Below are 20,515 nucleotides of genomic sequence, written 5' to 3'. Positions count from 1 at the left end.
TGTGTTTATCTCCTAGAGAGCACATGTAAGATAAGTATAATATAAATATACCCAAGCTGCTCTCATGTTTCCTCTGAAGTATCCTCGTGCATGCACACATTTGTTTTTCTTTGGCGCATTTGCAGCTATGCAGTCATAAAGAAAAAAAAAAAAGGCCAGAAAAGTCGGCATGTAATGAAGCTGCAGTTCACCTCAGGCCTCATTAATATGTTTGTTGTTTTTTTGTTGTTGTTGTTGTTGTTTTTTACTGTAATTACTACCATAAATTAAACAGCATGTCCTACTTCCTGCTTTCTTCCATCTGTGATTGATCTGTCATAATTGCTTGTGTCTGTAACATTTTATTCAAATCTCACTATCAGTGCTCTGGGGTAGGGTGTGATGAAGTGTTGTTGCGAGGCAACTGTGAGACTACAATTGGATTGCAGGGCAGCATTTTATTTTAGAGACATATGTGAGGAAAGTATCACCTTATCAGGGTGAAGGCATGATTTGATCATCCTATTTCAGCGTCTGAGGTGCAGGACTGTGGTAGGGAAGAGAAATGTTTCTTGTTTTGTTTCATCCTGGATTGTATCAGCGTGCGCACGAGATGAAGCCCGAACAGAACAATGTGTTTCACTCTAAGACTCGTCCCTCCTCACTTGCACCCCTAACGAGTGCCATACTTGAGCAATTTCTACTGCCAGATGTTTATATATCACAGGAAAAAAAAGATAAAGGAAAATGTTTTGCCAGCACATTTCTGAGTGTTAACGCCGTTTCACCTAACCTTTTCATGACAACCTTCCACTTTTGCACATTTTTTAAGGGGTTTCTCTGACAGAAATACATAACAGCTGCTGCCCTCTCAAGAGACTGGACCACTGGCATTATGTGGAGAGAGGTTTTGTCCAGCTGCAGTGGTTTATTTTTGTTCACTTTTCCTACCCCCATTTGCTCCACGCACTCTGATGCAATGCCATCCCTGAATTTACTGACCTCATTTTCTTCCCGATTTGATGTTTACTTTCCAATTCACCCTTTGACGAATTGCTAATCACGAGACCTTGGCAAGAGTTCCCTATCTGACCAACCGCCTTGCTCTCCAGCAGCAGAAGGAATGGAGTGTTAAGGCGATGGTCACTGCTCCTATTGTTCCTAATTCAAAGCCATAAATTTGCGAAATGGAAGGAAAGCAGAGGAGCAAGCACAGACTCAGTGGGTTCCATAAATCAGCAAAATCTGCAGAGACGCAGAGCAGATGGTGAAATAAAAAAAAAAGTGCTCCCATCTCAATTCCTTGCAGATTAAGCATTGCAAAGCTAAACTGCTCTGTATTACGTATGCCTAGTGTCAGTACTGTGCATGAATATCAATATTCTAAGGGTGTTTTGTTCAGTGCCAGGCTCAATCTCCCTCACAGTTAGAGTGAACTTACTCTGTGTCAACTGCAATTTGGTGTCATCTATTAGCCTACAGTATGCCACTTACAATTTAGTGTTGCAATGTACTTCACAGTGTCAACCCCACCAAGACACTCATAGAATACCTCTAAATTTGCCTTTTTTTAATATTCAGAACTATATAGCATCCATAATATACAATCTATAAGAAGAAGTCTTTAAAGGATGGGCTGTTTTATTTGCTTATAGTCTCCAGATGAATTGGATGCATCTACTGTACCATTTAGACCTGGGAGTATTTTTAGTGAATACCTTGCAGTGCCAAGGACAACAACAATTAAGTCTCAAAACAGATGGACATACTCCACTTGGATATTAGTGAGACTTTGTTACTGTCTGATTCAAATATGATTAGCCAATAAATCTGAAAGATAAGTCACTGTACACAAAAAAAAATGAAGGTCACAGCTTTTCTCATTACAGTTTATTTTAACAACTGTGATGGCAAATTTTGTCATGTCATGACTTTGAGTGATTTTTACTGAGCGCTTCAAATAAGACGTGATTCACTGTATCTCAGAGGAGAGACGAAGTGATAAGGGTACTGCTTCGGGGAGATGCTCTGTCATAGACACAAGCACGCTCACATGCACGCACATAGTCATGAAGTACATAGATCCACATGGGCAAAGGCATCCTGAGCAGACATTTTTAGGCCTGATATGACTAAAAGGATTGTGAATTTTTTGCTGAGAAAAGCTCTTTCTTTTCTGCACCACGTTTCGTCTCCTCGTCTTGGGAGGTTATCGTTTGCAAAAACGTGCCCTTGATATGGGTTACAGCAGCCAACTTGTACCCATTCCCCATGTTAAGATTGAAAATAGAGTGCTCTTGACCTCTTGCCTTTGAAATTCTTTCACTGTCGCTGTATTCCCCCCTTAAGCTGTCCTCTTTCTATGCCATAGCTCAGAGGCACTTGCCACAAGGCTAGCATTTTCATTTCCCATGCTCTAGCATTTCTTTGCCTTCTTTCCCTTTCCAAGACCGAAGTAAACTGAGTCATAAGCCATGCAAAATGCATGTCCTTGTATAGAAATTCAAATAATCTGTGCTTATGAGCACCAAGCACAGAAGCCTCAATGCATGATAGCTCAAAGACATGCCAACAGCTGACAAAATTTGGAATGCGTGTGCTGTGAGCCGTAGAAAAACAGGGGTGACTATCTGAGGTCCTCTTCAAAAGAAAAGAAAATCAGTTTTGCAAAAAATGGATAGGTTCCATCACAATGTTTTTGATATCTTTATTTTCTTAACATGAAACAGGGTAGCAAGTGGAATTATAAATGCTGTGAATCCTTAATAACTGAAGTTGCTGTTTTCAAAGCTACCTTTCAAGCCTACAGGTGGTGAGACTTTGATATTCACGAGATCAAATTTTCAGTGCAGCATTTCTTAAAGGCAAATAAAACCGATGAGTGGCCGATATCACAGATGGGTGTCAGCTCAATACTGTAGCTTTCTGATGCTGCCGTTACAGAGAGAGGAGCTAGCTGTGAAGGCAGGTTTAGATAGAAGGGGAGCAAGACGCCTCATACATACGAGCGACAGAAACAGGCTTCTGCTGAGAAGATCAGCACCTCCATCTCATTTTCTAATGTTTTGTTTTCCAGCCTTGGATGCATGTATGAATTTGGTTACATTTTTTTTTTTTTGGCCCATTTTTGCAACATAGTTGTTATTGTGAAGTCTTTGTGTCAGAGTGTATTTGGTGTGTGTCTGCCTTCTGTCTGTCTGTCTTCTCTTGAGTGGGCTCATGGAGGTCACCATAGAACAAAGCCTGATTGTTTGGCTTTTTAGGAGAGAAACTGTGGAGAAAACTTGCATCAGTTCACAGCAACATTATGCTGTTTAGAGAAATTATGCCTAAGCGAGAGTCCAGCTGGGAAAACTTTTTTTCGGGTCTGAAATTAAGCTTTGTTAATCCACTTCCTCTTTTGTCATACGGCTGTGGCTTGGTGGAATCATTGTTTTCATGCGATGTGTGTGTGTTTGCAGTGGATCTGGTACAACGTTTGAAAAGGGTGGCAAGATTGTTTTTGTTTAAGTGCCAAAAAGGCCACTAAAGCCATGAGCCTCAGAAGCAGTTGAATGAGTTGGTAAAGAGAACACTGATTAGCGATTAGCTCCCATGTGGGTAACAGAGAAGGAGTAAATTTTAGACTTACTTGATTGGATGATGAACTAAGAGGAGGTTGCCTCTTGAATTTTAAACTGATCATAACTGAGGGAGGTGGGAATAAAAGGAATGCAGCCAAGAGGCGTGGCTTGGACGGAGTAATGAATGAAAGAGTAGCCTAGAGGTGAAAGAATTAAAAATGAAGTAGTCTTCCTTATTAAACTTTCGCTAAGCTCAATTACAATGATAAAAGACTTGCCTGATGAACCATTCAAACAAAAGAACATTGGATCAGAGCATCAAAGTACAAGCACATTTTGTGGAATCTCTCCTGAGCTCAATGGCACATTAGCAGAATGTAATCTGGTGTCACTATCCGTGTCTCTTTTGAATGCAGCCAGACTCTCATCCAAAGGCTACAACCATAGCACTTTTTTCTGCTCACCGGTGTGACTTGAATATGCCGCGTTGCCTCTTCTCTGCCCTACATCGGTGTCATGTTGGTGTGCTGAGTCTGCAGAAGCACCAGAGAGGATACTGCTCAGCCTAGCTTCACCTGGACTGGCCCCTCCATCATTAAAACTAACAACGCCAGCTCCATCAGCGGGGCAGCGCAGAGGTCTCCAGAGATGGTGCGCATGTTTGCGTGTGCGCTTTGCAAACATGTGCGTGTAATATGAAAACATGTGTGCTGGTCCTCGTCCCCGAAGATACAATCGATGTTTTTCTGTTTGCGAAACGTGGCACACAGTGTATTGATTTATTGAGCATCGATACAGGCTCAATGAGATGGATCAATGCAAAACACATTGGCAATGTGTCATATTTTACAGAAGACTAAACATACACTAATAACCACATACAGTACGTCAACAATGGCACGACTGCTGTGATCCCTTTAAAATACTGATCCTTTTATCCCTTAAAATGAAGAAGCTATTTTCAACCCAGGTTTTCAGACAGTTACTTGGTTCAGGATATGTCAAGAGCTTTCATAATACCCATTCAGAATCAGAGGGAACAAGAACATTTGAGGGAAGAAAAAAATCCACAGAGAACAGTGAAACTCCAAACAGAGACCAGAACCTGGATTCCAAACTTTCTTACTGTGAACAGTGTGAACCACCAAAACATATTTTTACCAAATCTCTGGGAAGCATCATATCAAATAATGATGTAACTGTAACATCACAGTGTACAGAATACCCACATCACTGTAGCATCACATCCATAATTTATTTGTTGGGAATTAAATATAGCCGAATATGTTCAAAGTGAATCACAGTATACAGTGGCTGATTAAATCATACATGAGATGCTTCTGAATTTACAGTGCGCACCGTGCGTCTTCTTCCAGTCAGCACACTGTCAGCAATTTGATTCAAACACAAATCTGACTGAAACACAAATCTTTTCCCCGTCTGGCTCAGGCATGCTTGTCGGATTTTGTAGGGTTTTCATGCTAAAATGGCATTTTGGCGTAACAAATAGGCCCACAGTGGGTTGATTTGTGATACATTATTCACAATTCAAACACTTAAGATCTGTCTGTGTCTGTCTTCTCTGTGTAAATAACATATAAGACTGGCACTCGGTGATTACATGTTACTCCAAAATTAGAAGAAGACTGTTAATGGAGTGAGGTGACAGGTTAGCACAACACTGGCGGCACTGCACTTGGTTGAGAAAACAAATTATTCATGTTAAGGGAGTCAATCAATGTGTAATTCCAATGCCTCTGCCGTTTTGATAGAAGGCAACAAGTGTGTCACTCAATGAAGTGTTTCAGAATTAATTAATTTGGGAATATTTTGATTTATTATTTCCTGCATATGGATTGACTGAGTAGGGGTATCCAGTTTTACCCAATTAAGATAGAATGAACATACAACAAATGAAGTGGATCTGTTTAGCTTCATGGGTCTGGATGTTTCATGTCCACGAAAAGACCGCAGTAAAACAGATGAGACTAAGAAAAGGGGCTTTTTTGTCTTTTTTCTACCGAGGTGTTTCTAATAAGTCTGCTTTGGCTGCCAGACATATTCTTGAACTCAAATCAAAAGACATTTGGCCTGGCCTGCATCTCTATCAGCTGATTTATGTGATCTGATACACAATCATCCCAAAGCATAATATAATTACCCCCGACATTTCTTGATTGCATTTGACTCGGTGCAAATCAGGCCCGGGGGGAGCATCATAAAGACCTGTTCTGCTTTACAACTGGATTTCACATTATTACAGTTGTTTTAGTTCATCTCAAAAACCTAATTAGTTCACGTATCCTTTGGCAAGTCTTTCTTTTTTATATATATACTCGAAGAAAAGTCTACAAAAGATTCCCTGGATGCTCTCCGTAACCCCACTCCCTTCATGAAACCTCTTGAGTTTTTAAAACCAGTTCCATAATTGTTCTTGCTACCACAGTCTCCATCTCCTGTCAACCCCTTTCTCCTCTCCCCTCCCTCCTGTATCCCCAATACTCACCATCCCTGTCACCCCAACTCCCCTAAAAGAGGATCAGGAGAGAGGCCCCCTCCAATTTCTCTCCACCTCTAATAGGCACTGCCTTGTGTTACATGATCACTGGGTGTCAAGATTAAAGAATGGCTACTGCTTCCCAGGGCAGACATAGATAGGAGACAGAGAAAATAGCACTCCATAATTACTGATAAATCGAGCACACTGCCTCCTCTCCTTCCACTTCCTCCCCATCCACCTGGCCCTGATGTCAATGTGAGGGGCTGAGCAAGTTAAGCCGAGAAAAAGTTGACCACGCCAGCCACTTTTTTGCACTGCTGATATTGCAGTTAAGTTCGAGCAATTCAGGGCCAATTGACTGACTTGGAGCTTTTATTCACCCTCCAATCGTCTCCTCTTTGAAGTGGGACTCACAGACCTAGACTCACATAAGGCAGCTGCAGCCAGAGCACAATGGCACCAGCTTACACTGCACGAAACTACGCCATACTACATTCTCTACTTAAGCTGCCATTCTCAACATACAGTACAAGTCTTGCCTCCAGTCTCTGAAAGAGTTATGACCTACAGAGGACGATGGATGCACAACAGAGCAAGTGTCCCTTTCTACTGAACACTACACATGTGCAGTGTGAGGGATAGCGGCTGGCATCAGCGGTAAAGGATGGCCAGCTGGTTGGGTCTCCTCCCTCCACAAGGCAATCACAATAGGTTGCCAGGTGGCAACCCGCTGCCATTGTTTATTAGTAATCCCAACAGCTTTCATGGAAACCAAAGTGGAGGTGAATGGAGTCCAGCAGTGCATAAAAGCCTCTGCTGCAGTGAGACTGTTTTGCTGTATCCTGTCATACAGGAGAATTTGAATGTTTAGTTGAGACGGCAAGCAATTAGACGGTGATGAGGCGTTACCATCGCAGGCAGCGTACCTGTGAAATAACGAGGTTAATATAGTATGTGATATACCGCACGTGCCAAAAAGCTCTATATTGGTGGTTTCATGGGAGAACTGGTGCATCTGTAACATTGCCACAATGGTCAATATATTCAGAAATATGTAGTGGTTGCACTTGCAGATTTGCATATCACACAAGAGTGGAGTATTAGCCTTGGCAGTGTTCTGTGCTCAACAGACTGATGTTCAGTGTAGTTCCTGTAGACATTATTTTCAGCCATGCTGTGGCCCCTTTACTGTCACTTTTTTTTTTTTTCATGGTGAAGCAAGCCAACAAGCTAGCTGCTCAGGAAGAAAGCATTAATGAGCACAGCACCAGATCTATCTAAAATCGCTGAGCATATCAGAGAAGCGGGCAGTGGTTCAGATGTCTGAAACCGGGCTCGTCTTTTGAGATCTAAATCATTTCAGGATGCAAAGATGATGTAACTCTGTGTAAGGAAAGTGTCGTTCCATCTTCAGTTATTTTGCAGCATAAAATGTAACATGTGCACTGTAAATTTAAGACATTTTTGTTGAAATTTTGGATACAATAGTGTAACTGGGCTACAAAATCCTTGGCGAATTTAACTTGATATTCAATATGAAGATGCCTATATGACACTGAATAGAGCAGCAGTCATCTCAACCCCTATTTCCACTTAAAAACACCTTGATCAAAGGGTTAAGGACTTAAAGCAGAAGAAATAACGAAATCATTAAGCAATGCGATTAATATCCCATTGATATATTTGTCCTGCTACGTCTCAAATTAATTTGATTCAACGTGTCCTCTATTTCACTCGTTTCATGGACAAAGTTCCTTTTCTGCTTTTAAATATGCAACACTTGATCCTCTTCTCTGAAACCATGCTGACAGTTGACCTAACCCTCTTTCCTGCAAACTATGAGCGCTTTTGTAGATTGACCTTTTTCATCCAGGATTAGAAAAAAAAAAAAAAATTAATAACACAGCTGGGATTCTTCATGAGTGAAAATAATATCTTTGCTGTAAGACTGGGATTTTCAAGAAGAGGGTCCTCTGAGGTGTCCCAAGACAGAGCAGTGATCTTATTTTTATTGGGGAATGAAATTAATGGTTAAATTTAGATGATTTACAGTAGTTTTCCAGGAGATTTCTTCATTAGAGATGGTATAAGATACACAGTTCCAACTGCTTCAGTGTCTTTCAGGCAACATCTGCTTGCTTGTTTCATCTTCAGTGGACATTGCAAGTGGGACTTGGCAGGGTTCAGTTTTAGTTCTTGCTTTTTTGAGATTTTAAATCCCAGTTCTCTCCCTTTCAACTGAGAAATACTTGAAAAAAGTGGGAAGTTTTTAACCTTTGCCGATCTGGAAACACAACAGCAGAGAGTCCAGGCTGCATCAACCCATCTTCACATTCATCACCTGTGAGTTTCATGATAATTCTTTAATGTTACCAACTCCTTTCAAAGCACATACAGCTTTAATAACTTCAAGTCATGCATGAGCAGACAGACGCCTCTCAAGATGATTCGCTTTTTGCACAGTCCAAAATGTGAATTATAAACAACTGACTTTAATTGTTGCCGTCCCACTTAACAGTACTGATACCATCTTCATCTGCTACGCATGCACAGAGCATTTTTTAGTTTAACTATAATCCCAAACACAGAATTTCAAAAAGAAATTACCAAACCATAAAGACTATTTAGAGGCAACACATGCAGGCTTGGAAGTGATATTTTATTTATTATCTTTTAATCAGATTCTTCATCCTGAGGCAAATCTATTTCATATTCAATAATGTCCAGAAGAATATTGCAGCCTAAAGGTGTGAATTTTCCTTCAAACCTGATGACCTGAAATAATCAAATGTAATAAATTGTGTATTGTATTATCATAATCATTCCATATCTACTTAGTTCTTCTATATACTTTTTATTTATACTTTTACTGTACTCAAGGCTGTATTCATTTTGCCTGTATATGGGAAGGATCCAAAAGGCCGATCATGAGTCCAACTCACGTGGAACTACACACAGATATACTCATACACCTCGACGTTCATTTTAGCTCAGGTGGATTCATGCACATCCACCACACACACACACACACACACACACACACACACACACACACACACACACACACACACACACACACACACACACACACACACACACACACACACACACACACACACACACACACACTGATATCAACATAAATGCATGTACACACTGAGACCTATAAATGCAGTTAGGTTCCTTTCCTTCTTTGCAGATTCTGGGCCGTGCTCTGCCTGCTCTGATCACACTTGCGTGAATAAACCAGTATAAACCGACGTATTGCTTGATTAATCTCAACTTCCTTTGACCCTCAACTTAATCTTCCTTTCACAAACACAAGTATAAAACTCCAAGTACAGCGGTGAATCCACATCAGTTGAAAGCACAGGTCATTATGAACCTCAGTTCATATTTTTTCTCATCATTCATTCATTGATTAAATTAGAAAAGCAATGATTGCATGAATGATGAGCAGGAATTAGGCTGACCAAATAGAAGAACACCAGTTGATGTCGCAATACAAGGTTATAAATGTTACCATGGCAACAGCCCTGAAGGTGATGTCAAATGATCACAAATAGGCATGGATCACCAGTCAATCAATGTTCCTCAGGCTACATGTGACAGGATGTGGTGCTTAGGCAGTAAAGCTCACATAGTATGAGTGTAAATGTGTTAATGGTTCGCCTATTGGGACACACAGGATTGACATTAGTGAACATTCAGGATCTATGTTGAGAATTCTAATTGATACACGCATCTGCTTTCACAGTAGATTTTCAGCCTCAGCCACTCAAACGATGCTCAAAGCGCACACATACACAGGGACATGCAAGGTCAGGTACATAAAACCTTTAGGTTGGTACTTCTGTGAAACTGCTGTGTCAGGTCATTCACGTGCTACTTCTGGAGTCAGTGGCACAATGCCTTTTACAGCACGAAGGCTGTGGAGAGAATGCTGCGCTAATCAACTGTATCTCCTACAAATGTCCATTTTGCTTTAGCAGTTGCATTTCAAGGGAAAAAGGTTGCTGCCTGGATTATGGATGATCAAAAAATAAGGCTGTGATAAGGATGGGGTAGGTTTAGGCACAAAAATAACTTGGTTAGGTATGGGAAAGACAATGGATTAGGATAAAATAAACACTTTGTTGAGGCTTCCATTAAGTTTAGTGGACGTTCGACATCATGGTTATTATAATAAACACGTGGTTATGGTTAGGGAACAATCGTGGTCAAAAAACAACACTGTCGGCTTGAAACAGGAAACAGAGAGCAGTAAAATGAGATGTTTTGCTGACTTCATCAACGCCGATTTTCTCCCTGCTCTATAACAATGTCACCTGACTTCCTCCTAGAGGTTATTGTCACATTAACCTAAACAAACATTGGTTTGCAGCACCTGAAACAATGTAAGTTAATGGGTGGTTCTTCTTGGAGGACAGCCTTCTTTTCCAGACATACAGTAAGGTAAAACCGCCACCACATTTAGGTAAGCAGGTGTATGTTTGAACAGGGCTTTAAACAGTTCAGTAAAGGAAAATAACTTTACATAATTTGGGACCTCAGCTTGGAATGAGTGTCAGGGTGCATACTCATTTCACAATTAGATTACAAGTGAGGCCACAAATTGCCATTAACAAACAAAACAAAATCAGTATACACATGCTGATCCAACAGCAAGACGTCTGCAATGAGGTTATATAAGAAAGCTGAGACTGTTGAGTTAATGTTTCTATCCCTTCAGGAGCTTAGACAGATAAGAAAGCATTCACGGCACCTCATAATATTCTCCCACTCCAATCTGAATATTCAAATCTGATCAGTCATTTGCAGCATTGTAGGCAGCTGCTGCCCAGAGCTGCAATATAGGTCACTGATGCTGAGAGCCTCTGGCACGAGCCAACAGTGCATTGACTCACCAGCATCCCATCGGTCATGGGTCAGGCTATGAAGCTCCCCATTCTCCCAAATGACTGCTCCGATGTTTAATTTTTCAAAATTCAGACGTAGTGCATGTCCTGGAAATAGAAGCTTCTCATCTCCGTCTTGGCATCAAAGTGTAAATCCCAGGGTATTTCATATGTTTTAGCAAATGTTTCTCTATTCTTAAAGAATAATTGGGGGTACCTAAAATGTTCCAGCAGGGAGTGCTTCTCGCTTGCAAGTCAGCACTAGGAAGATTGGAAAAGATTAAAACCATCTCTGTGAGAGGCCTAATTAAAATTTTTCAGAGAGATTATCATCCCATGATTGTTCACATCTCGAAATGAGGCTTTTCACACAGGCACCCACTTAGCTGACTCAAAGAAATAAGTAATGCTTTAGATATGGTTCTAAACTTTATTAGCAAGTGTGAAAGTCTAGGATTTTACAAATCTTTGAATCCATTCTTTTCCAAACAAATATTAAAATTAAGTTATATAGCTAAGATATAAATTAAGTTCTATATCTCATTTACGATGAGATAATCGTTTATTAATCCTACAGCAGGAAAATCTGCAATGTTACAGCAATATAGTAAGAAGCATCTGTAAAAAAGCAAGATGTGATATAAATTAATAAAGGATTCATTCGCTTGTGACAGATTACGGATGTCTTAATTATAACTGGTTTAAATACATATAAATATATCATAGCACGCTTGTTTGATTGAATCTTAAAAAATAGATTGTTAGATACATTTCCCGTTTTTAAGTTGTATCCAAAATCTAAAAATAAATGCGCGCGTGTGCGCGCGCACGCACACACACACACACACACACACATACATTCTGTTTGGGTTTCAGTCATGAAGATAGTCTTTCTTGGAGTTTAAACCTTGGGACACATGCTGGGGTGAGTTTATGGCTCTACTGCACTTGAACATGACCATTAACACGACCATATTTTTGGTCATTTGAATGCCAATCACATCTGATCCCCTTAGCCCCTTTAAAGGCTTATAGTGTGAGCTTTGCTTCAGTGCACTGACAGTTGCACAGTGAAGTCCACACCAACTGCTTTTTCAGATGGGCTCCATTTTCTTAAGATGTGAAATGCCCATTTCAGTCTGGTCTGCCCATAATGACCAGAACCAATTATGACAGATGAAGACTGACAGAGTGCATTTTAAACATGGGCTTATTTTGTTGCTTGCCTGTAATCTGTTTTCCACAATATGCCCCAAAGGCTGCACTCAGTGGGAAAATAGGTAAATTTACATGAATATGTACACCCATGATGACGATTTGGAAGTAAGGCAGACATGTGACACAGCTGACAACTATATACAATTACTACAATAGTTGTCAGCTGTGTCTCCCAAAGTTTTAACTTCGGGAAGAGAGCGATACAGCATATGCCACCAATGCACCTCAGGAAACATTTTTGATGAGAATACGGAGTTGCCATCCTGGAAATCTTTGGTGGATCTGTGAGAACTGTTGTTTTAAATGCGTAGCCCTGAAATCACTGTTGATGCAGTGGCAAGTGTACTGTAGAGCCCTGGAAGCTGTGAATAACACAAAAACACTGAGCCAGAAGGCATGAAGCTAGAAGGAAATCATTCTCACGAGGAGCCCGGAGTGGACTGGGTACGTATTAATGTGTTGAAAAAATGTGTTTTCCAATCAATGCCAAAAACTAGGAAAATAAAGTAAAAAGAAACTGGACTGGATTTTTCTTTAACCTCCATACAGCCTGATGACAGGCTAAAGATCAGTGTTGTTTATATGCAACTAATTAACAATGTTCATTGACCAAGGCAGGAAGTGATGTGGCATTCATACGTGAAAGAGTCTGCAGGTCGGGGTCTTAGATGGCTGTGCAAAAGAACTGAGCTGTCACATCTAACCATGACTACAATGTTTTCCTTGTTTTGTACTTTGGTACAGATATTCCTCATTAACTAGCTGCTTATTATCATATATAGCGGAAGCATATCGGTTCTTTATTAGTCATTATGATACTCGAATGTGCATGCTAATAGGCAACTAGTTAATGGTGAAGATGTACATCTTAATATTTACTGTGCCCAGAAAACTGATTAAAGCAGCTTCAGCAACACATTAATCATGCTTAAGTTGCGACAAGTGGATGCTGTAGAATATAACACTGAAAAATGTCCTTAGTGAACAACATATAGTATACATCAGCAGCAGAGGACCTTTCGCAGACCTTGGCAGTGCAACTTAGTGATGAATTGTCTGCAAAGTATGTGGCTGTGATTCTTTAAAGGCAAAGAAATAAACACCCATGATTAGAAGGAAAGGAAGATAAAGGTGACAATGCTCATACGTTTGCATGTATGATATGCAGAAACATCCACAGAGCATTAAGTTTCCAGTAAAATGTGTTTATACTGTGGCTACTCACAAAATTACCATACAGATGTGGGTGGGGCAGGAAAAACCCACCACAAAATTGCCAGTTGCCAAATCCTGGTCACAGTTGCATTTCATCTCCATGCAAATCGAGGCCCTGAGATATTTTACCACTGAGAAGGCTGTATTTTGTTTGTAACACCTCAGACACAACTTCTAGACTGGAGCAGATCAAATTTTATTGCTGGAGGGAACATGAGAGGCAACAGTGAAGCAAATTAAGTTAAAGGTTCGACGTGTAATCGCTGGACAGTGATGTGAAAGACCAAAGCACATCAAAACACCGCTCCCTCTCTCCTGCTCATGGTAACATGGGGCAGAAAATTCAAATAGACGTACAACCAGTGTCAAGCAAGACAAATTACTCCAGTTATTACTGTGTTGTCAGAGTTATCATAATTTTAAGGAGTAATAACTGAGCTCCCTGGCAGTGTTTAATGACTCTGGGGTCAGGTTTGTAAAGGCTCAATTTAGCATCACTTCTCTACCAGGTGTCTCCTATGTAGCAACCGCCAAATGTTAGGTCGAGATGGAAAGTTTGCAGAGGACTATGTATGTTAACTAAATATACAAGGTCTGCATTTGCATATTTGAAAGCAGGAATCTTCAGAGCAAGATATAAGGAGGGTTTCTTTTTTTTTTTTTTTTTTACTTAGTGTCACTGACAACCATTCAACAACCTCTGCTGATACACAGAAGTCAAATTATGGCAGTCACACGAATAACATCAAGGTCATCAGCTGATCTTCGTGACCAATGTTAAAGTGAAAACACTGCAAAAATTATAATTCCAGTAAAAAACTCTATAACTGGAGCTCCTGCAAATACACTTAATATTTAATGTGTTTTTTTTTACACATAACATCATATTTAGGTCCATCAGCAGTCAGAAAGTAAGCCACAATAGGCATTGCTTTCAGGAACTCAAAGTGCATATGTGTATGTGTCTGCTGAATAATAGATTTCTTTCTGCTTGCAAACTTTTAATGTGCAATTTATTTCTCGACTGTATGAGAAAATGGTGCTCATGTTCCCTGACAAACATTCAGACTGTGGTCACCTACTGTGAATGGATGGAGGAGGAGAAAGAGGGAGCCACAGAGAGACCAGACAAAGACCACTGCATTCAAATGAAGAACTGTGTGAATTGAACGCCTAAATAGTTTTTTAACAATCGAATCGTCACTGTTTGAGGATGTTGAAGATTTTCCGGAGCTGCTTTCAGCTCCCCTGAGGTTTAACACAAACTCTGACTGACTGACTGACAGCGATAGCGAACAGCAGTAGATCCAACTATGAATTTCAAAATGGTCCTTCACGAAAACTACGGTTGCCCTCTCGGACAATACGTCATTGTCTTTCTACAGTGCACTGCGCATGAGGGTGAGAGGATGTCACTCCACATGAATATTCAGACGAAGGGCCATTGTGAAAAACTAAAACAAAATTCCCTCCTGGAATTGTTAATCAAGGCTTAACATGGTTTAAATTTTATGGTGTGCGAGAATGCAATTAACCACTTGTGATCAGCTACCAACCCTTTAATTATGAGGCTGCGGGGTGAGAATTCTCTTTTGAACATTATACTGTACATGCATAGTTAGACCCATGCGGTCTTACGGGACTGATAGCAGCAGTGTATGGGTCAGACGGCCCCTAGTGGAGGTCAAATGATTCAGCTGCCTCTCCAAAATACTGTAAACTCACCAGCATTTCTGCAAGATTTTTGTCACATGTCATTATGTGACCCTGTTGTTTGTTTCTGATAAAAACAGCTTTCTTTCTTTTCTTTTTTTTCAAACCTCTTGTGAGGCAGCCTTCTGGCCACTGCAGCTGCAGCCAGCACCCACATAAAAACAATGCCGTGCCAATGCAAGAATACAAAGAGAGAGAGACATAGAGGGGGAGACAGAGAGAGAGAGAGAGTTGGTGGGCTCTGCCAGACTAGTACTGTTCCCTGTCTACCACAAAGACAGTTTGCAAATAATATCATATTATACATAGAGCAGCTTCGAGCGCAAAAGGTGAATGCATGAATTCTATCATCTCTCCCTTCTAATTATGTTTATTGGTGTTTATTTCTTTGCTTTTTAAGAATTGTGGCTTTGTAGACAATTCATCAGTAAGTTGCACTGCCAGAGTCTGTAAAAGGACCTCTGCTGCTGAATGTTCTCTTTTCAGCCCTTCAAAGCATCCTCAACATTGGGTCATCTAAAGCCATGACACAAATATAGCTTTAAGCTACTGCTGGCATTTTCATTTTGGCAATGTGATGTGGAATGCTTTCCCTCTGAAAATGATTACATGTTGCCAGCGTTTTGCCATTGAAAAGGCCACCAGATTGAATGAGGCACACTGAATAAGGCAGCTTTTCTTCTGCAGTTTCCGCTGCCAGTGCAATTTTCTGCACTGCATTTGGAGAAGAAGACAGAACAATATCGCAGGATGTATTGAGTCACTGTCAATGCAATGTTCATTTCAAACATTGATGCTTAACTTAAAGTTCACATTCGGTATGGCGGATTATTCACAGCCAGGTGCCACACACATACACAATTTTTCAAACTGCTCTTTAAGGGCTGAGCCATTATATAGTATTCCAGTTAGACTGAAATCTTGCATTGCTCATATTGTTCACCATTCTATTTGTCATGAGACTGATTATCATGTGCTCGAAACCTGGCAATCATGAATGCATAAAGGGCTTTTTTTTTCTAGATATATTTGTTAATGTCACATGAATGTGAACTGATTAGGCCAACTTTCTAAAAAGACACAGAGGCAAACAAAACAAGATATGCAGTGGCAGTCATGGAAGTGGAGATAAATGCTTCCGGACCAATTTCAAACAGAAGCCACTTCTCTAATTTCATAGAGTTGGTATCAGTCTCATACACAGTTATCTTGCCTTTAGCCACATAATGACACCGAGTGTAAAAGAGCATGAGCTCCCCTCGCAGTTAGTCAGTGGAACAGCAATCAAAGCAACTTGAGGGAGCACGGAACGCCAACTTTGCCTCACTGGTGACACACACGCGCGCTCGCGCACACACACCACAAAACAAGCATGTACGTGCTTGCTTCCATGCACGCGCACTCTCGTGCGCTCAGAGCCACGTACAACACAGACCGGCACGTACACATGAACACAGAGCCAGCGAACTATCTGCTTTCACAGAATTCATCACAGGCAGGAATTCAGCCTTAACACGAAATCGACTAAACAAATACATAAAAATAGAACGATAATAGTAAATAATAACAGGAAGCTCGACCGCAACTCATTGAATATCCAACATCCAGGCTGGGATGACACTCACTTTTAGTTAACGGCTAATGCAGTTTCCGGGATGAATGGACCAACATGGATGTAAAAAGCCGCGACTGGACTGCAAACGGAATTAGCTTGAATACAAATATTGATGTCGACTGTACAGTGATCAGCAGGCCTGCAGAAACACATTCGCTCTGACTGATGCCCCTGTAATGCCATTCACTCAAGTCGCGGCGGGGTCTGCGTAATATGCGAACCCCAAATTCTGAGATCATTGTTTCTCACTATGTTTTTCGGCTCCTTAATGTCCGCACTTCTGCAGCAGCGCTTCGGGAAGACGCTGTCTCACAACGTGAAGAGAGAATGCAGTCGAGTGCACATAATAGCGAGAATAACTCATTTGCATACTGTTTGAAGATGATGGATTTAGGAGATTACAAGACTCGAGATATTTTTCTTCCTTGCAAAAGCCTCACAACGCTCCGTCGACATTCAGTCCGGGCGGAGCTTGAAAGGACTTGCACACCGATTATTTTAAAGGTAGCTACATAGTGAGAGGAACAAATTGCCTCCATCCTGCAAAAAGGACACCACCGGCCACCCCAGTAACATGCTGACCACGCAACATCGCCATAATTGTGCCACAATATAGCCCTGCCTACCCCGACCACTACCTCGTGGTCAGTGATGGACAGAGAAAAATACACATAAGATACCCTCATATTGTGTTAGAGGTCCAAGCCGGGATAGCCGTACTTACCTAAAACTGACTCTCCCGTCTTAGCTGTATCTGTGGTCCAAGATTTGTTAGTTCTCTAGCCAACAACTTCTGCTGGAGCATATGTATCCAGTGCTCATGCTGGTGGCTCAGTCGGTGATGTTGGATTGCGGATGATTTGGCAATCCTTTTCATGCTCAAGGGAAGAAAATCCTTCGTTTCGGCGTGGTCTCGGGCATTGGCGCGCAGAGGAATAAAGTAATGAAGTCCGTCAGGAGGGAAAGGAGAAAAGGGAGCTCTGGATGTGAGATTTATGCCGACGTGTTTGAAACTGTTCTGCTCTCTTTTTTTTTCTCACCGTAGGAGCCGTTAGCGGGTGGAGAGGTGTGGGATGGATATCTAGGAAGGGAGGCTGGGATGCACAGACTGAGGGCGAGAAAGGGGAGGTACAAAGAATACAGTCTCATATTGTAGAGGACGGTCATGGCAGACAGTAAGGGGTGGGTCTGGACTGTATGAGGCGGAAGGCGAGGGAACTGAGGGTGGATGAGGATAAGAAGCCGTGTCGTGACTTTTCTGTGCTGATAGGTTCATATTTACACCGAGGCTATGGGCTGACCACCACTGATAGTTTGACCCTTACTAATTAAGGGGGCAAAAGCGGAGAGGATCTAATCAGAGGGGCAGATAGGCTTTGTGATTTGATAGGCATGAGAGATTTTGAGAAAACTGAACCCGCAACAAAGTGAGAAGGCGGTGAGTTGCACAGAAGGTGCCACGCTGTGCCACGTGTAGGCTGTGTACTTTGCATAAAACACAACGTGACTGTATGACTGTATTAATGTAAACCTGAAATGACTCGCCTTGAAAGTCTCGCTTCGACAAATCCCCAAAGGCCAGGCTCTGTGGAGTCTATTTAACTTGACCTAAAAGTGAAACACCGGTGGTTGCTGTCTATGGTGCTGAAACGTAATTTAGCAGTATGATTGTAGTAGTTGCTATCCATGGTGCTGAAACACAATGTGCACTTATAACGTAGGTGTTGCTGTCCATGGTGCTGAAATACAATCTGTAACCTGGTAGTTTCTGTCCATGGTGCTGAAACACAGGCTAAATGTATTGTCCGGTGGTTGCTGTCCATGGGTCTGAAACACAGCAAGGGTTAAATGCAAGTGGATATGATCACGGTGCTAAGATGCAACTCAGGGGACCAATGATATTCAAGAAGATGTTATGTCAGTTAAAGATGTTAGACCATTATGACCAGTATACTGTCAATTGCTGTATTCTCTATGGACATACAGCCCATAGTCCACACCTGTTGATTGACTGGCATTTGTACTGCGTCTTGAAATCGGGGGTTTAATGACCTCATTAGAAGTTCACATTCTACAGTTAAAGCTAAATTTCACATTGTGAGTTTTTAAGGTTGATTTCTAGACTCCACATTGTCAAATTTAGCAGTTTTAGGTCAAAGATGTAAGTAGAAAAAGGGATTTCTGCATTTCTTCACCGCAGTTCTACTCTTGGTATTGTAAGGAAAGCTTTGCAAAAACATTAGAAGAATCATGTAAAGGGACGCATTTTACAGAAAATATACACTATACACACTAAAATCCTGGCTACAGATGACCGGGACATCTTGAAAACTAATATTGGCCTGACACATTTCTAAGGATTTGGAAAATTACTGAGACTTTCACAAGAAGCGTACTTTTGGGGAATCATCTAAAACATCTTGCTGTGGAAATATTGCCTTTGACCTAAAGCTCAACCTTTTGCATTGTGTTCTATGTGTTAGACATACCTTCATCATTGTGCACACGCTGCTTTTGTGTCTTTGATTTTATACAAGATGTGCATGTATGGTTAACCAATAATACTTGATTTTTATACTGTAACACAGCTGCACGTGCAAGTTGTAGGAATACCTGGCATAATTTAAGGAATTTGTGAATCACACATGAATAACTCATTTATTGCTTAATGATATGCATGCTATCAGTTTGTTAGTAGCTAGGTTATGACATACCTCTTGCTTTACTTACAATGTCAAGCTTGCAAAGTTGCAATATTATAACAATACTTTCTCCCTCAGCTGCAGTTTTAAATAACTTGAATCCATATCCACAAAACTAGAAACAGCAGATAAAACCCCAGTAACTTCAGTTCTTGTTGGAGTGAAATTACTATCATCATTCCAAAGTGAAGTCTAATTCAAAGCCCACACACTGTGTTTGACACTGTTTATTGCCGTTCTTAAATTATTGCACTTCACCATCACCTAAACTTCTTAACTGGATTTTGGTTGTCTTTTGTTATTAGAGCAAAATCTTTTACAATGAACAACTACTACTACTACTGCTACTACTACTACTACTACTACTACTACTACTGTGAATAATAATGATGACACTAATAATAATTTAACTAAGTAATTTCCACATAATTTTCAGTGTGTGTGTCAGAGAGGGTGAATGTATTCCCTTAACAAATGTTGCCATCCAGCTTAGTATGTAAAAGGATGAGTAAGAGTCCACACTGTCACTTGCTATTTAATGTTTACTTGAGAATTTGTGTAACAAATCCTCCTCAGGTTTTTACATATCCCTCAAAGTTTACTCCTAGTACCACCTGCTCCTTCCTTCGATACTTGATACTCCAGATACTATATTCCACAGCTGTGCTGTATTACAGAAACTCAATAAAATACAGGATATGGATGAAAGCTCAACTTAATATCAAGCTGGTAGCATAGCAGCTGAAACTTTGCCTCAAACCATTTTGGTCAGGTTAATGAAGGTTGCTTAAAATGTAAAGCTCCTCCTGGGCAGTGTGAAAGTTATTAAGTTTAAAAGTTTGGCAGCATCATGCTGATTTAGTGACACAACACCAATGAACGATGGGTGGGACCATGTTAGTTTAATTTAAGTGAACCCATCAACGTCTTTTTCAAATTCAGAGTAAGTGGTTTCAGAAATGCAATGCACAGACTTACTGCTGCACTGCCCAACATGATATAACTTGATGAAAAACACATGCTGTCTATTACAGTTTTATAAATTCCAGTGCACTCCATCACAAGTTATCAAAGGAACCTGAATGGAATTCCATAAAAGCGCTCTGTTTCCC

At 40.8% G+C, this 20,515-nt stretch overlaps 1 protein-coding gene across 1 annotated transcript in view; it reads right to left on the bottom strand.

Moving 5' to 3' along the window:
• The window catches only part of brinp1 (bone morphogenetic protein/retinoic acid inducible neural-specific 1), a 112,227-nt gene extending 94,387 nt beyond the window's left edge, over positions 1-17,840 (bottom strand). Inside the window, exon 1 of the mRNA XM_070988533.1 lies at positions 17,426-17,840. The gene's annotated coding sequence lies outside the window, so the exon portion shown is untranslated. The remainder of the gene's footprint in view (positions 1-17,425) is intronic.
• Positions 17,841-20,515: the final 2,675 nt, after the last annotated feature.

This window comes from Chaetodon trifascialis, chromosome 20, assembly GCF_039877785.1.
Source record: "Chaetodon trifascialis isolate fChaTrf1 chromosome 20, fChaTrf1.hap1, whole genome shotgun sequence".
NCBI lineage: Eukaryota > Metazoa > Chordata > Actinopteri > Chaetodontiformes > Chaetodontidae > Chaetodon > Chaetodon trifascialis.
This window is presented reverse-complemented; position numbering and strand designations above follow the sequence as displayed.